Source organism: Sus scrofa, chromosome 11 (assembly GCF_054392235.1).
Source record: "Sus scrofa isolate SSC_HxYL_T2T_F1_AM1 chromosome 11, Sscrofa_HxYL_maternal_Yorkshire_Landrace_v2.0, whole genome shotgun sequence".
NCBI lineage: Eukaryota > Metazoa > Chordata > Mammalia > Artiodactyla > Suidae > Sus > Sus scrofa.
The window spans coordinates 59,651,731-59,678,664 of NC_139393.1; the positions used below are offsets into that span (position 1 = coordinate 59,651,731).

General features: G+C 35.9%; 1 protein-coding gene and 1 non-coding gene across 3 annotated transcripts in view; one reads left to right on the forward strand and one right to left on the reverse strand.

Annotated features, from left to right (window-relative positions):
- The window catches only part of LOC110255835 (uncharacterized), a 1,104,139-nt gene that overhangs the window by 306,631 nt on the left and 770,574 nt on the right, over positions 1 to 26,934 (reverse strand). The window lies entirely within an intron of this gene.
- LOC146398655 (small nucleolar RNA SNORA70) lies at positions 10,236 to 10,369 on the forward strand. Its single transcript, XR_014820149.1, has one exon. It is a non-coding gene; the product is annotated as a small nucleolar RNA SNORA70 (small nucleolar RNA).

The window sequence follows — 26,934 nt, forward strand, 5'->3', positions numbered from 1 at the left end:
CATCAGTATTATCATTCTCTCTATTTTGCCCTCACATAATTGTCTTAAGCTTTAAACAAGCTAAACTATTTTGTTTTTTCCAAATAGCTCAGGCTACGTAATGTATTCATATATTTAGAATTGTCTCTGAAAACACAACCCATCCCCACTTCTTTTGTCTGCTACTGACATTTCAAGACTCTGAGTGTATCTCCTTAGGGAAGTTCCACCCATCACCATACTTTCTCCATCTGCTCAGTAAAGAAAGACAAGGAAAAGGTCTCATGCATTACTTAGTATAATATAGGCTCCATATGTAAATGTACTTCCCCTGCCTCATTCCCACCCTATACTCTGTCCTCTTGTGCCTTTAGTATTCTGCAGAGAACTATGCAATCACATACTTCATCATCATCACCAGACCTTTAACTCTCAGAAGACAGACTGCCTAATTTGCTTGCTCTTAAGTTTAGTGCCAGAGGAAGTAAATATATTTAGAGTAACATAAATGATAAAATGTATAGAGGGAAAATGCTACATTAATAAATAGGAATAAAGATGCTACAAAATGTCTATCTTTGTTGAATTAAATTTCTATGCAATAACACTACTCTTTATAAGTATACAATCTGGCAAGTTTTGACAGATGTGTGTAGTCATGTTACCACCACAATCAAGATTCAGAATATTTCTACTGTCCCCAAATTTCCCTCATGTCCCTCTATAGTCAATCCCTTCATCCTCTTTGACTCCAGACAAATACTAATTTGTTTAATATCACTGTAGTCTGACTTTTACTAGATTTCATAGCAAGGAGAATATACAGACTTTTGTGCAGGGCTTTTTATATAGATTAATTTTTTTTAGGGTCACACTGCAGCATATGGAGATTCCCAGGGTAGGGGTCTAATCGGAGCTGCAGCTGCCAGCCTACACCACAGCCACGGCAATGTGGGATCTGAACCGTGTCTGCGACCTACACCACAGCTCATGGCAACACCGGATCCTTAACCCACTGAATGAGGCCAGGGATCAAACCTGCATCCTCATGGATGCTAATTGGGTTCGTTACTTGCTGAGCCACAACAGGAACTCCTATAGTTTAATATTTTTGATAACCATCCATTTTGTTGCTTGTACTAGTAGATGTCTTAATTTCTTGATAGAACTACATTGTATAGCCATGTATCAGTCTGTTTATCTATTCGCCACTTAGTGGACATTTAGGCTGTTTTTATATTTTGGCAATTATGGATAATGCTGCTATGAGCAGAGTACCAGTCTTTGCATGGACATATATTTACATTTCATTCAGGTAGCTGCACAGGAGGGAAACTGCTGGTTGTATAGTAAGTGAACGCTTAACTTTTTAAGAAGCTACCCAATGTTTTTTCCAAAGTAGCTGTAGTCTTCTACGTTTCCAGTAGTTGTACACGAGAGTCCTGTTCCTGTAAATGCATGCCAATACTCAGTGTTATAGGTATGCAGACCTCTGGTTTTAATCAGCATCTTCCTGAAGACTCATAATGTTTGACATCTATTAATGTGCTTACTGACTACAAAAACATCTCCATTAGTGAAGTGTATATGTGCTATTTTAAAATTACATTTTATTATTGATTTGCAATATCCCTTTATATAGTCTGGAAACATTGGTTTGATATATATTTTGCAAGTATTTTATCTTCTTTTGTTGCTTCCTTTTCATTTTATTTATAGTGACTTTCAGTGGATAAAAGAATTTTGATGAATTTTAACTTAGTTTTTTATTATAAGATACTTTTCTTGTCCTAAGAAATATTTGCCTAACCCACTGACATAAGGATTTTCTCCTGTATTTTCTTGCAGAACTCTTATATTTGTGTCATTTCTAATTAAGACTATGATATACTTCAAACTAATTCTTGTGACACCATGAGGTAAGACTCTAGGTTCATTTATTTCCTTATGGAGATCTAGTTGTTCTGGAACCAACTGTTGGCAAAATTATCCTTTCCCCACTGAATTACCTTGATGTTTTCATCGTAAATCAATTGGCCATAAAATGTGTATGTTTTTTTTTACTTTTAATTGTATTCTATTTAATTTATATCTTGTGTCATGTCAACATTGATTGTTCTAATGTTACAGTAAGTTATGAAGTCAGGTAACATGGATCCTAAACTTTATTTTTCTTTCAAAAAATTACTTAGTTGATTCTAGGTCCTCTGAAAAAACAAAAACCAAAAAAATTGTATTCTAATACTTCCTAACAATAACTTTAAATTGTCTCAACTAGAGATTTGCTCATGGTTCTCCCAAATTTCAGAAGAAAACTGGGTTTCCCAACAGCTTATCAACAACATCCAGTTCATGGATTCTGGTTAGTTTATTTGCCAAATTTCAACTTTGAGAAGGAAAAGGCTACTAGCATTCAACCCAAGGGAAGCTAAGAGCGTAACTTTCATTAGCTAACATATTTATCTCTAATTTCTCCCTGGAAACTTGTTTTGAAAAGGATTTTAGGTACTGCCTCTAGGGTCAGGAAAGAGAACTGTGGTTTATTAGGACTGCAGTGACTCAAGAGCCCTGACTACACAGTTGTTGCATAATTCATATCTCTGATTGTCTTACTCATTCAACTTCCCGTGAATCTTTACTGATATGCTGTTTGCCAGACAAAAAATGCTTGACTTGTGAATTTTTACATTAATTTTGTTTGATATTAATCATTTTAGAGATGTTGTAATAATGTAAATGACTTATTTGAAACAATGAAGTTACGTTAAATTGGAAATATCTCGCCAAATTCAACACATACAGAACTATACTTAGGAATGCTAATTTTTATTTTAATTTCTTTCTTTTTTCTTTTTTTTTTTTGGTCTTTTTAGGGCCATACCTGCAGCATATGGCGGTTCCCAGGCTAGGGGTCGAAATGGAGCTGTAGCTGCTGGCCACAACCACAGCACTCCGGATACGAGACGCTTCTGCGATGCACACCGCAGCTCACAGCAACGCCAAATACTTAACCCACTGAGTGAGGCCAGGGATCCAACTTGCGTCCTCATGGATGCAAGTCCAATTCGTTTCTGCTGAGCCACGACGGGAACTCCCAGGAATGTTAATTTTTAAATGAAAGCCATTTTTTTGTACATCTATATTTGGTTGACAATGTTTTACTTTCCTGTGTTTTAACTAATGAGCATATACTATTAAGATTTCTCCATAAACCTCTACATGATTATAAGCTAAGCAAAAGTGGCAGATGAACATTGTGTTGTTGAAATTAAAAAAAAAAATAATATGGTCCTTGTAGAAATAAAAAAATACAAAACATTAGGAAATTAATATAATTCCAAAATCCTATATATATTAAAGCTCAGGGCATAATCTAAATCATTAAATATTTTTAAAATGTGATATGATTAGTCAGTTTTCCACGGTATGCATGCAGTACAATTTATTTAAGATATTTAAAATGTTTAGATAGCTTTCAAAGCTTATTGAATGTTGCAATCAATTATTCTTCATAAAAGTTTTTTTGCAACTTTGGGTATGATCTTAGGGTGAAATCCTGATTTATAAGAATTGCTAAGTCAAAGGGCATAAACATTTAAAAGATACATAGTCCAGTCAGGTTTTACTACTCTTTCCTCAGGTAGTATGTCTATTACCTTTTTGCCAAAGTGAGTGGTCTGTTTTCTAGGTTTTGGAAGTGAATGTGTGTTTAGCTTCCAGTTCTTGTGAATCTAAATGCGTGATGCTCCTGTCTTAATATCCACACTAAATTTAGGGTATAGCATATTTTTGAGTACACAAAGTTTGGCAAACATTTATTTTTGATGTCTTTTTTTTTTCCCTTTGAAATAGCCAAAAGTCTGTCAAAAAGCTAAAACTGGTGAATGCATTTGTTGACCAAATTGATTTCACTAAGTAACACCGGAAGACAAGTGAGTTTTCAACACGCTTATAAATGGAATTTAAAGTCATTTCTCAAAGAGGAGTTGTGTAGCTTCCAATCTCTGCCTGGAAAGAAAAGTCATATAATAATATGTGTTTGCTAATAATGCCAGGCATGTTTTACAATTTTATAGTAATTGTGTTTTGACATATTTGAGTTCTTATCTATTACTTCTTTCATCTATTTAATCTCTCTTTATTCTTTCTTTTCAGTTATTTTTTAAAAATTCATCTCAATATTTTTCTCCTACTAGTTTAGAGTAATGCACAAAATTTTCAGCTTGAATGGTTATCTCAGCAATTATAATACACATTTATGTAAAAAGTTTTACAATGAATCAGTATCTTCAAAATAATACAAAGATTTTATAAAAGTGAAATTTATTCAACCTTTTCTGACATAAGCTATTATTTCTTTGTATTAAATTATTTTTTGTTTTCAATTCATATATGATATCTAATTTTATTTTACCATCAATATTTGTTTTGATTTATGACTATATCTACCATTTGTGTGTTTTTTATATAATAGGGCTCTATTATAGATCAAATCTTCCCTGTAAAAAACACTTCCTCTCTGTATGTGATCTGAAAATCGTACTTTAGAATTTATTTTTTTAGGATATTATGATGTGAACAACACTTAGCTTACCTAATTTTTTTTTTTTTTTTTTTTTTTTTTTTTTACTTTCATTTCAATCCTTGAAGATCTTTTACTTGGGATCTTCAAGTAAAAGATCTTCAAGTGATTGTCAAGAATTATACTTAGGCAATCTATTTTCTCTAAAAATATTGAACATGATATTCCATTGTCATCTGGCATCTTTTGCTGCCATGAGAATTAATTGCCCATTTAACGGCTGTTTCTTTGATGATACTCAGTTGTTGCTGTTGTTTTGTCATTGGTTGCCTTTCAGATGTTCCTCTTTGTATCAGTGTCCTACATTTTTTTCTATCATATTTCTAGATGCATGTTGCTTTCATTTATCCTAACTATGACTCATTGAGATTTAAAAATCTGTGGAGTTGTATATGTCTCAGAAACATCTAATGGGCTCCTCTGAATCTCTACTTTTCTTCTTATCCTGAAGTTGTTAGCATTTTTTTTTTACTTCAATAACTGATGTGGCCTCCACCTATGTCTGCAAACCCCATGATGTTCTGCCTTACCTATGTTATGCCTTCAGCCTCCTGTCCCATAAAATTCCATGGATCTATGCATTAATTTTGATTAACAGCTAATGCTCCCAAGGAGTAAATTTTGGCTAAAGGGATACAGGGAAGAATAGAATCTGCTTTCCATTGCAAACTGATCCACCCTAGGTAACAGTCACTCAGAATATAGCTTTGGAATTGAATGACTAATTTAGTGGTCTAATTATGATATGGATAACATTGAATATTATAGGTAAAATGGTGATAAGCTCTGTTATATCAGTAAAATCTTTGAGGTTTTAACCTATGTTTAATTGGGAAGGGGTACAGATAGAAGCTGAAGTATTGACAGGGGCAGCGGCTGCTTCAGTTTGATTTATATCAGGACAAACATTATTATTAAACATTCTATATTATTGTAGAAAGAGTTGGCTCTGTAACAACAATGAGATTTTTCCAAAAAGAAATGTTAGGTCAGAGAAGCCAACAGACAACACAATGAATACTGTGAGAAGTCATGTCTACACTTTTAAGCAAATTCTAATATTGTCTAGTCATAGAGAAGCCTACAGAAAATCAGGCCTAGAATCTTGCAGAGTTGCAAAGTAGCCTACTATTTTTAGGTGGTCCCAAAGAGCACTCTGGATAGTAAACACATATTTTTTGAATCACATCCTAGGAAGAACTGCAGAGGTTAATATCACTACCAAAGATTTAAAGAATACATAGGGCCTCGCCACCAAAACAAAACAAAACAAAAACAAAAACAAACAAAAAAAAACCAGATGAATTTTGGCAGACCACAATGGATTGCCATAAACTGAACCTGACTTGTTGGATGTTGTCTCTTCACTGGAGCAAATCCACATAGCTGCTCTCATTTGCTGTGCTGTGATTGATGTAGCACATGCATTCTCTTCAGTCTCCATCAGTAGGGATTATTAAACCCAGCTCACCCTTGCAGGGTAGTGTACATTCTTGTGCTGCCCCAGGACAATGTTCATTCTCCTGCTCTTTGTCGTAAATTAGTCTGCTAGATACATCATTGTCTTATATTTCATACTGTACCTGTCCACTGTATTGATTTTTTTTTTTTTTTTTTTTTTTTGCTTTTTGGGGCTGCACTTGCGGCACATGGAAGTTTTCAGGCTTGGGGTTGAATTGGAGCTGCACTTGCTGGCCTACGCCACGGCCATAGCAACCCCAGATCTGATCTGAGCCACATCTGTGACCTACACCTCAGCTTATGGCAACGTTGGTTCCTTAACCCACTGAATGGGGCCAGGGATCGAACCCACATCCTCGTGCATACTAGTCGGATCCGTCACCACTGAGACATGATGGGAACCCCCTTGATGTTTTATTATTTGGAATTTAGATTTGGCTAGAAGTGACAAGGTCCCTTTGAGTCTCTGTTTAGATGTTTCCTAGAGTGTAAGAGACAAAAACCAATGAAGAGTCAGAGTCCATCACACCAGTGAAGATTTGAGGCATCCATTGGCCTGGGGTTTGCCACTAAGTTTAATGGTTCACACTTATTATCTTTAAGAAAGAGGCAGAGTGCATCGTGGGCCACTCTGGATGTTGGGCACAGCATGTATTAGACTTGGGAACAGTGCTCTAAGTCTCTTATTGTCTTAGAAAACTAGTGATTTCAAGAGGGGCCAAAAATGAGGCAGAGCAAACAGGCTGAGGCTGAGGAGCAAGTAGACCTGCTTACTGTGCTCACACAACCCACCACCTGCGATGGTGGTAGAGGTGTCTATGGCTGAGAGGGTGCTGTATGGATCCTTTGGCAAATTAAAAACTGTGAATTTCAGAGATGACTCCTTGGGATTTGGAGCAAGGTCATTCCTTTAATAACAGAAAACTCAGTGTGCAAAGCAGCTCCTGTCGTTCTACCAGCCCCTAGTTGTTCTGTCTGAGCATAGGACACTGTAACAGCCAAGAGTCTATGCCACTTGAACTTTTCTTCACAAAACAGCTGTAATTAGATTTATTACATTATCAGTTCCAGCAGGTCTAACAACAATCCATTATAAAATAAAAATGCTTAATTCAGCATTAGGCCCAAGCATGCATAAAAGGTATGGGTAAAAATTGAACAGGTAGCCTTTTTTCCCCTCAACTCATAACTATGGCCTTACAGAGTGGTCCCTAAAATTAACTGAAAGTGGAAAAAAGATATTACTCAGGCCAGGGTCAGAAATGCCATGATAAATTGGCATTAGCCAGAAAGTTTTTGTATTATCTTTCTACTCAAGTTGCTCAAAGATCCACAATGAAGGTAAAGTCTCCACATTGAAATATGTATGAAAAAAATTGCTTTTCCTTGCATCCTTGGGGTACAGAGATCATTTGAAATTTAATTCTTACTACTGTGATACCTTTCAGGTCTCCAAGTTATATGAGACCATATTACAATAAGATTTTTTCATTTGGATAAACTTGAAATTCAGTTTTGCCTATTTTTGCAAATATTCCTTAAAAAGTGATGATACTCAACTTCCTTTTGGGGATTCCAGATTTCGCTAGTTCCCTAGCCTAATAATTCTTTTCCTTTTTTATCAGGTCATCGGTTGCCATTGTGGCTCAGCAGAAACGAATCTGACTAGCATCCATGAGAATGCAGGTTCGATCCCTGACCTCACTCAGTGAGTTAAGGATCCGGCATTGCCATGAGCTTTGGTATAGGTTGCAGATGTAGCTCGGATCTGGTGTTGCTGTGACTGTGACATACGCTGGCAGCTACAGCTCTAATTGGCCCCTAGCCTGGGAACCTCCATATACTGCAAGTGTGGCCAAAAAAAAAAAAAAAAAAAAAATCAATTCCTTTATAAAGATTATTTTAATTATTTAAAAATAGTTTGTATGTAAAGCAATATCGATTTTGTTTCCCAGTCCACTACCTGACTGAAAATAGCTTGAATACCAATTCATCAATGACCAGTTAGAGACACTCAGAAGTCTATGTACAAGCATAAAGGATCTCAGAATCATACTAAGATGAGACCCTTGCCAAGCTTTTAATCTTCAAAAGACACCCCATGGAAAGAGAAACTATTCAAGTGTGAGAACTGAATAAGAAAAATGGTACCTTACAGAAAGATTCATTTGGTAGATTGGTGGAAAACCACAAGAGGAGAACTATGAGAGGAAAGATGGTGGATTGAAGGGCAGCTTAGAAAATTGTTCCCCAGGTTGCTTATACAGGGTTCAGTGTTCTCAGAGGAGCCTACCTATGTCAGACATCTCCAATAATTTGTTTGTAAATTACCCACAGAACATGTAATTTATAAAAAAGCTGAGAATGAGTTCATAAGATTGATTTTTCTCCTTCACTATTCAGGTTTTAGCCATTAAAACATGTCTGTATTCATTCATTCTTTCATCTGCCTACCAGTAACTGAAATGTTTCTCATAAAGCAGTCAGATCCTAAGTCTCTTACTGCTCCCCTGGGAAATAACATTACATTTATCTAAGTGTATACACTGGTTATTGACGTGATATGATTTATGACTCTAGAGGACTGTGAGCGTCTCAAGCACAAATTTTGAATCTTTACTCGTCTTTGGGTCCCTGATTCCACAACACAGTTTGTCCTCAGTGAATGCTTCTTTCATTTAATAGATTAGCAGGCCTCTTCAAAAATGCTTCCTGTCTTATCCTGAAATGTCCCAACTTAGCTTTCCTTCTCATAAATGTGGTGAAGGTTTGCATTTCAACTGCACATATACTATTTTGAAGAAGTAACATATTGAGTCATTCCTCTTGAAGAAGAAAATCCTAAAGTATATCTTAGAACAGGTTTTTTCAATAATTATGTGAGTGAATCAGAAATAGAATAACAATGATTTTTGCACAGAGAAAGAGCATAGATTATGAGATATACGTATAATGACTTCTGACACCAACTACCGCAAATTAGGCCAGATTTCACAGAGAGCCCAAGTGCAAGACTGTCCTCACTTCAGACAACTGTCACAAGTTTGAAAATTCTCAGGCTAAGCTCCCTTTTGAGCAGCTGGTTACAAATTTGGAGGTTCCATGATCCCCTCAGATCTGATGAAGTCCTAGAAAGACTCAGAGAATCAGGAAAGCAATTTACTTACAATTATAGTTTCACAGCAAAAGATTCAAATCAGAACCAGCCAAAGGGAGAGGTGCATAAAGTAAGGTCTGAGAGGGTCTCAAATGAAAAGCGTTCCCAACCAGGAACCATGAGGTTGTGGGTTCGATCCCTGGCCTTGCCCAGTGGGTTAAGGATCCGGCATTGCTGTGAGCTGTGGTGTAGGTCGCAGATGCGGCTCAGATCCCATGTTGCTGTGGCTGTGGCATCGGCCGGCAACGGTAGCTCCGATTAGACCCTTAGCCTGGGAACCTCCACATGGTACAGGTGTGGCCCTAAGAAGCAAAAAAAAAAAAAAAAAAAAAAAAGCTTTGGTTGTCTCCAGAAACATCTTATCCTCGTCACACATTGATGTGTGACTCTATGCAGAGGACTGCCAGTCAGAAAAACTGGTGTCCAGAGTTTTTACTGGGGTTCAATTATGCACTGCCCTCCATGTGGCTGACCTTTAGCCTCTATCTCTTCTCTTCTTGGAGGTTTGAGCTAACGGCTTTAGTTTCTGGAGGTTGGGGCTAATATGGCATGTTCCAAAGCCCCACCATGCATCACATAAGACTATCCAGTAGCTAAAAAGACTCAGGGCAGAGACACTTTTTCAATCAGGCAGAATATTTTAGGAATTCAGGGATGCCCTCCCAGTATAGCTAAAGGTAAAGCCAGACCTCTTTGGATGAAGTTAGTTCTTCACTACCCTGGAGCAGTTATGCTGTGGAGAACCACTTGGAAGAATGCTGGTAGCAGACATGAGAACTGTGCTGAGGTGAACTAGGATCAGCCGTTTCCAAAGAAAACAGACAATCATGGAGGTCTAAGCAAAGATCAAAGACTTCACATTTTCATCCAGATCGAACTCCTCTAAGCCCCTTGAATACATGTTCCTTGATTATCATTGCCTCCCTTGACTAGTCGTTATCAATACTTGTACAGGAGGACACTTTTATTAGGGAAGCCTAAGCCTAATAACCCTTCACTAGAGATATCAAAGATGAAGCTGAGCTGCATGCAAAGCATCTAACAACAATGAAGTATCTGCAGCCCGTTAAGCTGACCATGCTCTTTCCCCCATGAAAGCCCCATGTGCAATGCTGCAAACAGCAGACTCCTTGCTAGTGCAGACAGCCTACTGCCTGTATAGGTTGCCTTAAGGGACCTTGGAGAAGCCCTTTCCAGTGGACATTCATGACGGGCATGCTGTCCCCAATCTAGGCTCTATACAGGTATGTGCAGTACCTTTGGAAAGCCCCAGAGCATGGTGGCCAGGGTCCACACTGGCTAAGTCATAAAGCCCGTCCACACCAAGCTGCAGAACAAGGAGCATGTGATTGGGGCCCTACACAGGGCCAAGTTCAAGTCCCCTGGCCACCAGAAGATCCACATCTCCAAGAAGTGAGGATTTACTAATACGTTCAATGCAGATGAATTTGAAAACATGGTGGCAGAAAAGCAGCTTCTCCCGGATGGCTTTGGGGTCAAATACCTCCCTAATCGCAGCCCCCTGGACAAATGGCAGGTTCTGCACTCATGAGAGACTTGGTGGCGTTGTTCCCTCCTTAACACCCACCAGTAACTAAATCCTACTTTTCCATCGGAAAAAAAAAAAAAGTGAAGTAAAGGACAATAACGAGTCTTCCATTATTGGAAATAAGATAAAAATGCATATTAATTGAAATACATTGGATTAGTTTGCTGGGGTTGCCATAATTAAGTACCACAAGCAAATTGGGTAGTTTAAAAAACAGACCTTTTCTCACAGTTCTGGAGACTAGAAGTCTGTGCTCAAATATAGCACTGGGAACTATATCTAGTCACTTACGGATGGAGCATGACAGAGGATAATGTGAGAAAAAGAGGATGTATGTGTATTTGTGACCGGGTCACCTTGCTGTACATTATAGAAAATTGACAGAGTGCTGTAAACCAGCTATAATGGAAAAAATAAAAATAATTTTAAAGAAAAAGAGATTAAATTTAAATGATTGAAGCGTTCTACCATCTCTGAGGATAACTGAAGAAAAGGAAAAAAAATATCTGCAGGATGGGTTATACTCTGGTCTCTCTTCTCAGCTTGGAGATAGCTATCTTGACTCTGTCGTCCTTCTGTGTGTGTCCTAATTTCCTTCTAAGGATACCAGTCATGTGGAATTAGGGCTTGCTTGCATGACCTGATTTTAACTTAATTAATTTTAAAGACCCCCATCTCCAAATACAGCCACATCCTGAGGTACTGGGTGGTAGGACTTCAACATATAAATTTTGGAAGACATAATTCAGCTTATGACACCATGAATCCATTCCTGTGTCTTTACCAGTCTTACCCATGTTATATCCCCATCCTTTGTTAATGCATGGTGTTTGCAATATCAAATTCTTTGAGATCCCTAAGGATAAAATATTACATACTTTTAAAAATTATTATAAATTTATAGTAATAGTTATTTATATGCCAACAATATAGGAGTTAGTTAACTGAATATCTGTATCTGAAGTTTTTGTGCAATATTAAACTGGTGAGCTTTTTCATAGATAATTGAATGCATCTGAGATATAACAATTTACGACTGATTTAGTAATGAACTATAAATAATTTTAAAAAATATATAAAAGTATTTTACTGAAATGCAAGTACTTATAAAAAATATGCATATAAATCTAAGCAAATTTTTTAAAAATATATTTATTTTTCTAATGTCATGTTTAGTTTTTATTTTTTGTCTTTTTGTCTTTTGTTGTTGTTGTTGCTATTTCTTGGGCTGCTCCCGCGGCATATGGAGGTTCCCAGGCTAGGGGTTGAATCGGAGCTGTAGCCACCAGCCTACGCCAGAGCCACAGCAACGCGGGATACGAGCCACGTCTGCGACCTACACCACAGCTCACGGCAACGCCGGATCGTTAACCCACCGAGCAAGGGCAGGGACTGAACCCGCAACCTCATGGTTCCTAGTCGGATTCGTTAACCACTGCGCCCCGACGGGAACTCCTAATGTCATGTTTAAACAGTCATATCCACACATAATTATTTTTAATCTAATAAAGAATAGGCAGTTATGCAAATAACTTACCTTTGGTTATCATTGCCTGTAAGAATAATTTATATATGCTTTTGAGTTTAGTGTAATCTGTGAAATATAGAATTCTTCCTTCCTGCGGGATATTTCATAGTTTTCTGTAAAGTTTTTTTTAATGGGCCGAGAAAAGTTTCTCTACATTTCTTTTTTTTTTTAATAATTATTTTTATTTTTTCCATTACAGCTGGTTTACACTTTTCTGTCAATTTTCTACTATACAGCAAGGTGACCCAGTCACACTATTGTCTTTGGAATGGATAAGCAGTGAGTTTTCTATAAAGTTTGATCCCACAAGAATGAATTATCTTGCCATGTATTGTAAGGGGGTTATCATATGCTTTGTCTATGCTTTACGACTTCAGGTAAAAGGAATATTATTGAAGGATTTGAGACAGCTTTTTTAAGGGTGAAGATATGAGTCAAGAAAGTTGCTCTCTAAGTCACTTTCAGCTAGAGTTGTAAATAAAGCAAAGGACCTTGATAAAGTCTTGATCTATATGTGAAAATACTTTAGCATATAAAAAGGACAAAGAAATGGCCCTTATTAGCCCAAGAGGTAGTTCTATATAGCTATCACAGTTCATACATTATTGGTTAAATTTAATGGAACACTCTGACATTTTGGGAAAGTTAAAAAAACATTTTCATAGACTACAATAAAAATTCTAACTCTAATAAAATTTACTGTTAAAATAAGAACAATGATATATGCGTTTCATCTTTGTAAAAAAAAGATCTCTGAGATACTTCCAAGAGATTTTTGCCAAAATCATGCTGTAACATTCTATGAAACACATGGATAAGTATTTATTGAAAAAGGAAAATTTCAATTGAATTATGATTTCTAATGTTCAAAACTGCTGCCTTTAATCAAAAGGTAATAACATTACATGCTATATTTGCTATAATATCATAATAGGAAATGACTTTCCAAATACTTCTTTGTGCTACTCTTGGATAAAAATGCATCTACTTGATAGTATATTATAATCAAATTTGTGTTGCTTATTATAGGAAAGGTATTTTATTAGGTATTTTTCTTGTTGAGATTGATTAGAGTTGGAAAGATTGGATAGAGAAAAATTAATAATTCAAGTTGCTTTTCTTTGAAATCTTTCAGGCTAGTAATTACAAGGTAATCTTAAATGTTTCAGAAGATTACAATAGCTCTGAATGAAAAGTGGATAAGGATGATGGAAGTGGGAACTAGGATGCCTACCAGGAGGCACTGATGTAGTTGTTCTAAGAGAAGGTAGTGAGGAGGATGGTACCTGGAACAGAATGGTATTTGGAATGGAAAGAAGTGGATGAATTTTACCTTTTTTTTTTTTTTTTTTTTTTTTTTTGAGCTTAAGCTGATAGAACTTACTAATGAATTCAACTGGTGAAGGAAGTGGAGATAAAGAAAAAAATTAAGAACAATTGCTAACTTTTTGTCTAATGTCTTGCTAAGTATTACATAATTATTAGGATGTCAAATTTGAGAAGATTACAGTTTTACAAAGGAGGAAACCAAGAGTTTTCCCTTGGATATGTAAAGTTGAGATATAGAAGAGTTATTTATGTAGTCTTTTTAAGAAAGTTCTAGATACATCTGCAGCTTAAATTATGGGTGATGACTGACAGCAGAAATATGTGAACTATCTGTGTACAGGTGTTATGTGACACTAAATTCTTATCATACAGAGACGGAATTTGGGTAGAGAGGTAGTTAGGGATTTAAGAATAAACTTTAGGGAAGTTCCCCTCGTGCCTCAGCGGTAACGAACCTGAGTAGTATCCACGGAGACAGAGGTTTGATCTGTGGTCTCTCTCAGTGGGTAAAGGATCCGGCATTGCGTTGCCACGAGTTGTGGTGTAGGTCAAAGACGTGGCTCGGATCCCGCATTGCTGTGGTGTGGTGTAGGCCAGAGGCTACAGCTCCTATTGGACCCCTAGCCTGGGAACTTCCATATGCTGTGGGTGCAGCTCTGAAAAGCAAAAAAAAAAAAAAAAAAAAAAGGATAAACTTCAGGGTACTCTTGACATTTAGAACTCAGAAAGAAGTGCAAAAAGTATCAGAGGAGACTAAGAAGAGGAGAGTGGATCAGAAAGGAACACAGAGAATCCAATGTCAGTAAGAAGAACAGTTTAGAGTTAAGAAGTCATCATCGGAGTTAAATGTTATGAGATGAGAACAGAAAAGTGGTGGATTATACCAACATCATTCATAAATACTCACAGGTCAATACTTAAAATACATCCAGATTTGCCATTTTTTTATTACGTTCCCTCTTATCTACCCCCACCCCCAAGCCATACCTCCCTCTCCTCTAGTCTGATATGTGTGATAGCTTCTTTGATGGTTAATTTTATGGGTCAGCTTGGCTAGGCTATGGTGCCCAGTTGTTTGGTCAAACGCCAATCTACATGTATAGGAGAATCAATAATATTGACATTCTATTAGTTCGACTTACCAAGAAAAAAAAAAGATAGAATGAAATTGCTAAAATCATGAATGGATAAGCAGAACGTCACACACCCTCACACCATGCATGAAAATAAACTCGAAATGGCTGAAAGACTTAAAGATAAGACAAGACACCATTAGACTTCTTGAGAAGAACATAGGCAAACATTCTCTGACATCAACCTTATGAATATTTTCTCAGGTCAGTCTCCCAAAGCAACAGAAATAAAAGCAAAAATAAACTAATGGGACCTATCAAACTGACAAGCTTTTGCACAGTAAAGGAAACCAAAAAGGAAAAATAAAAATGAGAGGAACTATTATGAGCTGTATGTCAACAAATTAATTTCTTTTCTTTTCTTTTTTTTTTTTTTTTTTTTTTTTTTTTAGGGCTGCACCTCTGGCATATGGAAGTTCCCAGGCTAAGGGTTGAATGAGAGCTTCAGCTGCCAGCCTATGCCACAGCCACAGCAATGCTACATGAGTTGCATCTGCAACCTACACCACAGCTCACAACAATGTCGGATCCTTAACCCACTGAGTGGGGCCATGGATCAAACCCACATCCTCATGGATATTAGTCCTTTACCACTGAACCACAATGTGAACTCCAACAAATTAGACAAGATTGCTTCCTTAAAAAAACACAAATAATTGAAATCAATGCAAGAAAAAATAATAACATTATTACAGTAATTAAAAACTTTCCTCAGGGGAGTTTCTGTCATGGTGTAGTGGAAACGAATCCGACTAGGAACCATGAGGTTGTGGGTTCAATCCCTGAACTCACTCAGTGGGTTAAGGATCCACTGTTGCCGTGAGCTGTGGTGTAGGTCACATATGTGGCTCGGATCTGGCGTTGCTGTGGCTGTGGCATAGGCCGGAAGCTGTAGCTCAGATTAGACCCCTAGCCTGGGAACCTCCATATGCCGCAGGTGCGGCCCTGAAAAGACAAAAGACAAAAAAAAACAAAACAAAAAAACTTTCCTCAAATAAAAGCCAAGGTCAAGATAACTTCACTGGTGAACACTACCAGATATTAAAAAAAAAAATACAAAAATGAAAACCAAACAATGAATTAATACCAAACATCTATAAACTCTTTCAAGAAATATAAACATAGTAAACACTTTCTGATTCATTTTTCATGTCCCTATATCTCTGATACCAAAATCTGATAGCACAGCAGAGAAAACTATAGACTAATATCACTCATCAATATAGATGCAAAAATCATCATCAAATACTAGCAAACTATATCAAGCAACATACGAGAAGGATTTTACAGTATGGCCAAGTGGGATTTATTCCTGGAATGTAAGGTTAGCTCAAAACTAAAAATCATTTATTATAATACACTATTAATAGAGTAAAAGACAAGAACCATATGATGGAATGTCTAGAGTTTCACAAGCTAAACAATCTTTGCAGGAAAAGCATTTGACAAAAGCTAATAGATTTTCATGAAAACAACTCTCAAAAATCCAGAAACAGAAAGAAGTTTCACAACCTGGGCATTTAAAAATTTTTACAACCTAATGCTAAATTTCAAATGAGAATGCAAAGGAGCCATAATATCAAAACCATCTTCAAAATTAGAACAAAGTTGGCAGACTCATTCTTCCCAATTTCCAAACTTCTTAGAGAGTGATAGTAATCAAGACGGTATGCTACTGATGTGGGAGAGACATATAAACCAATAGAAGAGAAATGACAGTATAAAAATAAACCTTTATTTAAGGTCAATTTATTTTTGATATGGGCATAAAGACAATTCAAGAGGAGAAAGAATAGTCTTTTCAATAATGTAGCTGGGTCAACTAGATATCCACATGAAAAAAGAATAAAGTTAGACTCCTACCTCATACCGCATACAAAAACTTACTTAAAACGGATCATCGACCTAAATGTGAGAACTAAAACTCTAAAACATTTTGAAGAAAACATAAGAGTAAAAACTTGTGGCCTCGGGTTAGACAATTATTTCTTATACATGATATCACAAGTACAAGCAATAAAAGAAAAGAAAACCCTGATTGGCCTTCACCATGATTAAAAGTATTCTCACTTTAAGGACACCATAAAAGTTAAAATAACTAAAAAATCTATCAACTGATTAAAGGATAAATATCATGTAGTACATCGATGTATACTAGAATATTCTATGAACATTATTTGGATAAAAAGCAACGAAGTAGTGATACATAATGCCTCATGGATGCACCTGGAAAACACTATGCGAGGGGAGAGAAGCAAGTCACCAAAGACCAACCACATACTGCATGACTTCATTTGTATGAAACTTCAGAATAAGCAAATCCATAGAGATGGAAAGTAGGTTTGTGGCTGCCAGGACTGGAGAAGAGGGTCATGGGAGCGATTGCTAATAAATATGGGATTTCTTTTTGGAGGAAAAAAAACTATAATTTTAGAATATTTCATCAAATATTCTAAAAAATTCAAAATATTCTAAAATCATATAGTGATGATGGTTGCACAACTCTATGAATATACTAAAAGCAGAAGAAATGTATGAAGTACACACACACACACACATGCAAACTCCTAATGACAATATTTCTGTCCATCTGTGTTTGAAACTAGTACAACCTAGATATTTTATGATAATGTGTTTACATCTTGCGTAAGCCAGTTTAAGTAAGTTTTTCTATCACTTAAAAATAAAAAGGTTCCAAGTTTTATGTACTTATTGTCTAGGTTAGATAAAGGTAATGTCCAAAGGAGATGAACTACCAGACACCAACAAAAAAGGAAGTTAAACTATGTTACTTTTTATCGCACTGTCACCTCTAATTAATCTTAAAAAGGTAAAACTTTTTCTTGGAATATTGAAATAAGATATCAGACAAGGGTATCATTTAGTATTTGTGAACCTTTTCTCCTTTCATAATGGAGTAGCAAAAAATAGTTCCCTAGAGTTTTCATTAAGAGTCAAAAAGCTGCTTCCCCCCAATCCCCCAATACACAGAGTAAGGATCAATTTACTTTCATGACTCCTGTAGATGAAGTTGAAATTGTATTTTAGGTAACAGATTTCCAAATGAGAAGTTATGTTTTAAGATATTCAAAAGAACATCAACTCTCAGTAGAGATTTTAATATCCTTAAAATTATTGTAGCTATAACGGTTTGAGCTAAACCATTTAAGGGACTGGAGATTAAAGGATAGAAAATTTATTTATATTAGTGATTTAATCAGGGCAGTTCAGCATGTTTTCATTTCACACAAGGTGAACCAAGGCAGCAAATGAGTCATTCTAGAAACCACTATATTAGATGAGTTTCTTTAACCAAGGAAGAACACATCTTTACCAACATTTATAATTTCTTATCTTTTTGATAATAGCCATTCTAAAACCATTCTATACCTCTTGTGGTTTTGATTTGCATTCCTCTGATATATAATGAAGTTCAGCACTTTTCATGTACCTCTTAACCAACTATATGTCTTTGGGAAAATATCTACTCATATCCTCTGTCCATTTTTCAATCAGATTTTTTTTTTTTTTTTGCTAATGAGTTGTGTGAGTTCTTTATATATTTTGGATATTAACCCTTTGTCAGATATATGATTTGCAAATATTCTCTTTTCATTCAGTAGGTTGCCCTTTCATTTTGTTAAAATAAATATATATATATATATATATTTTTTTTTTTTTCTGTGCAGAAGCTTTTTAGTGTGATGTAGTCTCACTTGTTTACTTTTGCTGTTGTTGCTTTTACCTGTGGTGTCATTTTCAAAAACTCATCACCATGACCTAGAGATTTTGTGGTTCAAGTCTTTATACCACTTTGTGGATAGTATAAGAGAATAGTTTAAATTCATTCTTTTACATGTGCTTGTCCAGTTTTATCAACATCATTTATTGAAAAGACTGTCATTTCCCCCCTTATATATTCTTGGCTCCTCTGTCATAAATTAGTGACCATATACATATAACTTTATTTCTGGGTTTATTCTGTTGCATTGATCTATGTGTCTGATTTTATGCCATATCATACTGTTTTGATAGACATAACTTTTTAAGACAGTTTGAAATTGGGGAGCATGATGTCTCCAGCTTTGTTCTACTTTATCAAGATTACTCTGACTATTCATGTTTTTCAGTGGTTTCACAAAATTTTAGGATTATTTTTACTGTTTCTGTGAAAAATGCCTTTGGAATTTCGATAGGGACTGCACTGAATCTGTAGATTGCTTTGGACAGTATGTACATTTTAACAATATTGATTTTCCAGTCGACGAGCAGTCTTTCAATTTATCTGTCTTCTTCAATTTCTTTCATTAATGTCTTGTAGTTTTCAAAATATAGGTCTTTTACCTCCTTCGAGTTATCCCAAGGTATTCTATTATTTTGGATCCAATTGTAAATAGGACTGTTTTCTTAATTTCTCTGATAGTCTGTTGTTAGTTATTATATAAATTCAACAGATTTTTGTGTATTGACCTTGTATCTTACAACTTTACTGATATTGTTTACTAGTTCTAACAGCTTTTTGATGGAATCTTTAGTTTTCTATATACAATATGTAATCTGAAAATAGCAACAGTTTTACGTCTTCCTTTCCAAACTGGATGCCTTTTATTTCCTTTTGTCGCCTAATTGCTCTGGCTAGGATTTTCAATACTACATTGAAGAAAGTGTGCATCTTTGTTTAGTTTCTGATGTTTGAAGAAAAGCTTTCGGCTTTTTACTCTTGAGTATGAAGTTAGCTGTGGGCTTGTCATATTTGGTATTTATTGCATTGTGGTACACTCCCTCTCTATCCACTTTACTGAGAGCTTTATCATAAATGAATGTTGAATTTTGTCCAGATGCTTTTCTGCATCTACTGAGATGATCATATAATTTTTATTTTTCATTTTGTTAATGTGGTGTATCACATTAATTGATCTGGAAAGTATATTTTTCACTTCAAACCAAGAAAACTCCTTGAAATATCAATCTCACATTCTTAGTTTATCCACTGATATGAATGTATTAATTAATGAATATATCTGTATACATGGAAGTTTCCTGCAATATTTTTATACCTGCACAAACTAGAAAAAATATGAATGCCAATATGGAGTAAATAAAATAGGTTTCATTCATAATATTGAATATTATGCAAAACAATCTACGTCATTTGATCTGGGTGAATTTACATGATAAATCATTAAGTAAGAGAGTTCCCATCATGGCTCAGAGGTTAACAAACCTGACTAGTATCCATGAGGACGCAGGTTTGATCCCTGGCCTTGCTCAAAGGGTTAAGGATCCGGCATTGCCATCAGCTGTGGTGTGGGTCACAGATGTGGCTCAGAGTCCGCATTGCTGTGGCTCTGGCATAGGCTGGTGGCTTCAGCTCTGATTGGACCCCTGGTCTGGGAACCTCCATATACTGTGGGTACAGCCATAAAAGGACAAAAAATTAAAAATAAAATATATTGAGAAAAGTAGATTGGAGAGAAAAATTCATAGTACTATATATTTTTTGATAAAAGAAGCAATTAAATAACAATGGCAATCAATGAAATACCAATTTTTAAAGTACATATTTGTATGCACACACACACACACACACACATATGAGCATGGAGTAAACTGAGCATAAGCACCCACTAAAATACTAATCCTGCCTACCTGTAGTTGGTATGCTCAGGAATGAGAGATGATGTAAGGGAAGGGGGGAAAAAAAGAAGCAAAGTACCTATGTATATTTGGGGTAAAAGAAAATATTGTATCTAAGCATTTTATATATATGTAAAAAAATTTGCTGTTAAAAGACATAGCTTGGAAGACAGTATGAAAAAATTAAAATGTATATTTTATTTGGGAAGAGGTTAATAAGTAATTTTTCCTGGACTTTTGTTATTTCAAATTCACATCTGCATTAAAGTACTAATATTTTAGGAGTTCCCTTGTGGCCTCAGTGGGTTAAGGATCCAGAGTTGTCACAGCTGTGGCACAGGTTTGATCTTTGGCCCTAGAACTTCTGCATGCCAGGGGTGCAGACAAAAATAAAACAAAATATAATGCTGATATTTTAAATAAATATAGAAAATAATAAAAACTCTAAATCAGAATTGAAAGAGTACTGAGAGTTCCCATTGGTTCTCAGCAGGTTAAGAACCCAAATAATATCCATGAGGATGAGGATTCAATCCCTGGCCTTGCTCAGTGGGTTAAGGATCTGGTGGTGTTGCAAGCTGCAGCATATGTGTTTTTGTTTTGTTTTGTTTTGTTTTCAAAGAGAGATCTTCTTTGAAAGAAGAAAATGGAGTTATTAAAAAGAGCCTTAGAAAGTCCCTAAGGTTTGACTGGCAAAAGCCAAAAACAAGATGAAGGAATGGCATTGTTGGCTGGAACAAGCTAAGCTGTTCAAAAAATGGTGAAAGTGCTTACTCTGAGATGTACTGGGTACACAATTCTTTTCCAGCCATCACCTGGCAAGAAGTGCAGACTGAGTAAAATGTGGGCATTGTTATCCTTGGTTTTGTAAAAAGGCAACTGTGCCCCTTAGAAAAGGGGAGCCATGTACCAACTAACTGTGACATAACAAATCCTTGAGGAGTGGTGTCTAGTTCCCTTCTCTACAGTGATCGGCCTGATAGTTCATCCCAGCAGAATTCTAACTTGGCATGAGCCCTACTAAGCTCCTCATCTGGCAGCAACTGAAGATACTGTTGGGCTAGCAAATGTGGTCTTTTGAAGGGGAGCAGATGTCACCTAAACATCACTCAGAATCTACAGTTACCAGAGTTTATACAAAAGAGCAGCTGCTTGACAAAGCATGGGCCCCCTGCCTGGTTAGCAGCTGCCCATATCATGGCAAACTATCAAAATGAAATCAAAGTAACATAAACGTCTCCCTTCTCCCTTTGCCTGTAATATATGTATTTGAAGAGTCTGTAATGTCTCTGATAGAATACATTTGAACTTCCAACAAGAAATTAAATTTATTAAAGGAAAGAATACAGAAAAATTACTAGGCACAATGAAAAACTCCATGGTTGGAAAGAAGAATTATTTTAGGATTCTGAAAAATATTTTTGTATATAAAAGATCTCTTGTCCCCTTCTAGTCTACGGTACATACTGCCTACAATGAAGAGACATGCCATTTTTCAATTGGGTTGTTTGTTTTTGTGCTGTCAAGTTGTATGAGTTGTTTGTATATTTTGGAGATTAGGCCCTTGCATCATTTGAAACTATTTTCTCCCATTCTGTAGGTTGTCTTCTTTTTTTTTTTTTTTTTTTTTATGGTTTCCTTTGCTATGCAAAAGCTTTTAAGTTTGATTAGGTCCCATTGGTTTGTTTTTATTTTTATTTCTATTGCTTTGGGATACTGACCTTAGAAACATTTGTCTGGTTGATGTCAGAGACTTTTTTGCACGTGTTCTCTTCTAGAAGTTTGATGGTGTCTAGAATCTAATATACAGCACAAAATGAACCTATCTACAGAAAAGAAACAAGCTCATGGACATGGAGAACAGACTTGTGGTTGCCGAGAAGGGAGGGGGCCAGTGGGACGGACTGGAAGCTCGGGGTTAGTAAATGGAAACTACTGCATTTGGGGTGATAAGCAATGAGATCCTGCTGTACACAGGGTACTACATCTAACCCCTTGTGATGGAACATGATGGAGGATACTGCAAAAAAAAATACATATATGTATATACATATATATATGTAACTGGGTCACTTTGCTGTACAGCAGAAATTGACAGAACATTGTAAATCAACTATAATAAAAAATTTTTAAAGTAAACAAACTGCCTGAGAACCAGGAAAAAAAAGTTGATACCAAACATCTCCTGAATGTGTCATGGGGGTAGGTATAAACGACGTGAAAAATATGAGCTGCACACATTTCCTAATAAAAGCAGTGCTGTAATTGTATAACTTGACAGGGCTGACATCGTGACCCTTTAACGAAAGTGATAAATGGTCATATCAAAGTGTCTATGGCCAAATATTCTGTTTCATCTAGAGATGGGCACTGTCGTGTGAATCATTACTGGTCACAGATTAAAGGCATATCCAATTTCTAAGACTGAATGTTAGCCATTAATCAGCGAGTAAATGACTAAACACCTGTTGAAGCATTAGAAGGATATTACTTTACTCCTTTTCGGAAAATTTTAGTTAAATGTAACTAAGGCCATAGTTTTCTCAAGAAAATAACAGCGCTGTGAAACAATGAAACTGTTTAGCCATGCCACAGAGTAGTGTTTTAATAATATTAACTTAGATTGGGAATTTCTGAATTCTTGATTTTTTTTTCAAAAGAAATTTCATCAATATTTGTCGAATGTCTACAAGATTAGGTATTATAATTTTAACCACAAAACATTAATTTCTTTTTCAATAAACAAAAAATATATGTTATTTTATATTCAAAACAAAAATAACATAAGATTTCCTTTTATTCAATATTTTCTATTTTTGACCTTTGGTTAAAGATCTTTAAATGCATTATGATCTTCCTGGAATTATTGATGTTTAAGCAGTTAAAATTATGTATTTTTACCTTGATGCAGAGAAGACGGTCAAGTAATTTTTTTTAAAAAACACATTGCTTTGCCTATAAATTTAAGAGTAATTCTGTTATAAATATGTAAAAGTTTACTTAAATATTTTACGGACCAAATATTTCCAAAGATTTAAAAATGCAATATTGACACTTATAAGAGAAAAAATACTAATAATCAATTTGTGAATAATTTTAAAAGACACTGAATGTAATAGCTAAAGTGTTGTAATAGAGATACAGTGAGAGCTACCTTTACTTGGATTTAAGAAGAAAAATTCAAACCTGTGTGCCAGCACTAACTGAGCCAGAAGATCAAGTACAGCAGAAGCATTATATAAGGAGACGGAGGCAAAGTGCAAGGTTATGATTACTTTCTACTATAGCTTTTCTATACATGTAGAGAATATCCCTGTCCTTCAGAGAAGCAGTGTAGCTACAGGATTTCATAAAATCGGTCAAACAAAATAAGTATAATTGTCTGATTCTCCAAGTTAATGAAAGAACAGCAGCATTAGTTTAAAACACACACACACACACACACACACCCTATTTGTAAAGTATCTTCGTTTACCAAACATTGTTATTGTTTGTTTAATTAAATCTTTTCTATACTCTTGAGGTAAGGAGGAAAACTATTATAAGCACTGCATAATGAATAAACAAGTACCTTCTTCTCAGTGTTATTGAATATTTTCCTTATGACAAAGAATATACTGTATACATAAACTCTAAACATTAGTTACAAAACAATTTTACAAGTAATTGTTACCCTCCTTCTGCATATTTGGAACCCAAGAATATGAAAGTCAGTGTGGTGACCCACATTGCAAAAGACGGCACTTGAAATAAAATCTGGATCTATTGTAGTCTAACCCCCCCGTTATCATAATTATGCATCATGTTTTCTCACATCTGTAGTGCCACAGAACTGATGTTTGCTTTCAACAAAATTGCTTCAAAGTAAAGCCAAGACACTTAAAATTGTAAAGACTGAATGATAATTCAAAGGAGGAAATGCCTCATCAATGTTAGGAGGCAAATGGTATGAATTTTGTTTGACTTGTAGATTCCTAAGCATGTACACAACACTGGCTCTCCAAAAATATGAAAAGTACAAGCAATGAAACTCTGACAGCCTCTCCTGACTCTATGAAGTGTGAATGCTTGCCTCTCTTCTCTCCTGAGTGTCCTACTTCCTATATGCACCACCCATTATAGGGTAGCCACTGATGGAGATGCCTCTTCTGAGCTTTTGAATATTTGAATATTTTCTCTACTTTGGATGTTTTAAATATTTAAAATTTTCACTCCAAGTGCCAAAAGAATAAGTCCTCATTAGTAACATGTCAATTAGTATGAAGGATCTGGGAGGTATTTTGGATGTCTTAGGGTGTACTGTCCTCTAAATCCACACCCATCAATCTTGCCTTAAAAGGTAACATTATAAAAACATAATACATGATTGATTTAAACTCCAAGAACTTTGAGAGAGGGGGTTATGATGAAAAATGTCTGTATAAAGGCATTTCGGTCCAAAGGTTTGCCAAAATGCAAGTTGTCGTCATATGAAAAAATAATGGACTGGAGTTCTCTGGTGGAGCAGTGGGTTAAGGATCTGGTGTTGTCACTGCAGAGGATTTGGTCACTGCTGTGGGGTGGGTTTGATCTCTGGCCCAGGAACTTCCATATGCTCAGGGGCAGCTAAAACAAAGAGGCAATTTCTCCTTCTTCTAAATTGAAATCGCACATATAAAGATAAGTACAACAAAAGCATCATTTCATTAATATCTTCTATTACTATAGGAAGAACTGGGCATTGTTTTCTTTGAAGACTGTTGAAAAAAGGAAACATTGGCTATACATATTTTATTTTTAATATGTGTTTATTTTTTTCAATAATAAATAAGAGTAACTTTCTCTTTAAAATGTAACTGGGAGTTTCCAAACATGAATATCCACTACAAAATATGTGTAAATAACATAATTTACTGGATTTATCATCTTTTAATGCATATATCCATGCATGTTTAACCTAAATTCCACTTGAAAACTGTTTAAGGTGTAAGCACTTAATTATATTGGTGTGAAAGGCTATAGTTTCTAAATGGCTCTTTCAGAGAATTCAGAGAAATAATAAAAGCAATAACATTTTCCAACTTATTTTATGAGTCAGTAAATGCATAAGATGGATTCAAAGGTAGCCCTATTTAATTATTTATTAGAATATTAATGAATTCAGGGTGTTTCAAAGGTTTATTCAAATGATTATAGGACTCGTATTTTTTTCTTTTTTTCTTTTTTTTTTTTTTTTTGCCACTTCTTGGGCCACTCCCGCGGCATATGGAGATTCCCAGGCTAGGGGTCGAATCAGAGCTGTAGCCTCTGGCCTACGCCAGAGCCACAGCAACGCAGGATGTGAACTGCGTCTGCAACCTAGACCACAGCTCAAGCCAATGCCGGATCCTTAACCCACTGAGCAAGGGCAGGGACCAAACCCGCAACCTCGTAGTTCCTAGTCGGGTTCATTAACCACTGCGCCATGACGGGAAGTCCAGGACTTGTATTTAAGAAATGACAGATATCACAGATAGTAAATCAGATGCTCAAGAAAGCTATGCATGAGAGACTTCCTGGCTGCTTCATGACCTCAGTTTAAACTGTTCTAGCTTCTCACATTTAGGTGTAAGGCCAGATGTCTCTGAGCATCTGCAAGAGTACCAAGAAGAGTTGTTTCATGCATTACCAGCTAAGGTACAGGCTCATGTCACAATCTGTGGAAGGGAAAATATAGCTCACTTTATTTTTTATTTTATTATTTCATTTTATTTTTGTCTTTTTGTCTTTTTTTGCCTTTTCTAGGGCCGCTCCCATGGCACATGAAGGTTCCCAGGCTAGCGGTCCAATTGGAGCTGTAGCCGCCAGCCTACACCAGAGCCACAGCAACGCCAGATCCGAGCCGCGTCTGCAACCTACAACACAGCTCATGGCAATGCCAGAGCCTTAACCCACTGAGCAAGGCCAGGGATCCAACCCGCAACCTCATGGTTCCTAGTCGGATTCGTTAACCACTGAGCCACAACGGGAACTCCTAAAGTGACTTTAAAGCAGCTGAGCCATCATTAAAACAGATTCCTAGTGTTCTGTTTTTTTTTTTTTTCTTCCAGAAAAGAATTACAGCTGTATTGACTTCCAATTTTATCATTAAAGATATTTGAAACCCAAATATAGCTTGAAAGACAAAAAGTAACTCTCATCATTGCTGGTGGAAATGAAAAATGGTACAGCTGCTTGGAAGACAGTTTAGTGGTTTCTTATAAAACTAACTTAGATTTATGATAAGATCCAGCAATCACTCCTTGCTATTTACCCAAATGAGTTATTTGCCAAAAATACATGTTCTCAAAAAAACCCCCTGCGCATTATTAATGTTTATAGCAGATTTATTCTTAATTGCCACAACTTGGAAGCAACCAACATGTCAATATGTGCATGGATAAACAAAATGTGATAACCCCTGCAATGAAGTATTATTCAGCAATAAAAATAAACAAGCTCTCAAGTCACAAAAAGATGTGAAGGAAACTTAGATGAATATTGCTATCTGAATACTAAATAAGTTAATCTGAAAAGGCTACATCCAAATATATTTCATTCTAAAAAAGGCAAATCTCTGAA